The 759-nt window shown below is 36.4% G+C and overlaps 1 long non-coding RNA gene across 1 annotated transcript; it reads left to right on the top strand.

Annotated features, from left to right (window-relative positions):
- Positions 1-521, top strand: LOC109828734. Its single transcript, XR_002243813.1, has 2 exons — positions 1-130; positions 234-521. It is a non-coding gene; the product is annotated as an uncharacterized LOC109828734 (long non-coding RNA).
- Positions 522-759: the final 238 nt, after the last annotated feature.

The raw sequence follows: 759 nt of genomic DNA, 5'->3' as shown, positions 1-759 counted from the left end.
CCCTTATAATAGCGAACCAAACAGCCCCTTAGAAGCGAGGCTGCAAAATTTGTGGACATGTCAGACCACCTTAATGAAATACAAGAAGATGCTAGAATTGCAATTCTGAACTGTTTCCTGGATTTCGCAGGTATACTGAAACAGTGAGATCTATAAATTTGTTTTTCAGTTCTTTTCTTCAGCTTGTTATTCTTTTCATGTTGACTATTAGTTTGAATTTGTGAAATTATTAGGTTCTCTTGAACGGATTGGTGGAGAACTCTCAGAAAGTAGATCAAATATTGAAAGTCATTTACAAAATGGCTATATGAATGGATTCGAAAGTGAATTGCCTAGTGTGCATTCTGGTGGTGCTGTAGGTGATTCCCATAAAAAGGCTTAGCGTATTCATAATGTTTGCATTCTGTAATGTTCATCAGTTTTCCACAATGTTTAAACTTTTAACCCACTACTTGCACATATTTAAGTTGTAGTATTTATTGATCTTGTGTTTATTTCATTAAGGTGGTCTGACATGCTCACAAATCTTGTAGCCTCGCTTTTGTTGTTGGATATTATATAGCTTTAAACGTAGATTCTGCAAGCAAAAAAAAAAAAAAGAAAAAAAAGAAAAAAAAGAGTAGCGGAGCAACCTAGACGGAAATCCGTCTAGGTTGGCAATCTAGACGGATTTCCGTCTAGGTAGCCAACCTAGACGGATTTCTTACTTTCGTCTAGGTTGATGTCTGTCTAGGTTGGTCAACCTAGACGGAATTCTGT

Source organism: Asparagus officinalis, unplaced genomic scaffold, assembly GCF_001876935.1.
Source record: "Asparagus officinalis unplaced genomic scaffold, Aspof.V1 AsparagusV1_Un6540, whole genome shotgun sequence".
NCBI lineage: Eukaryota > Viridiplantae > Streptophyta > Magnoliopsida > Asparagales > Asparagaceae > Asparagus > Asparagus officinalis.
Note: the sequence above shows the minus strand (reverse complement) of the source record. Positions and strands in the feature narration are given on the sequence as shown.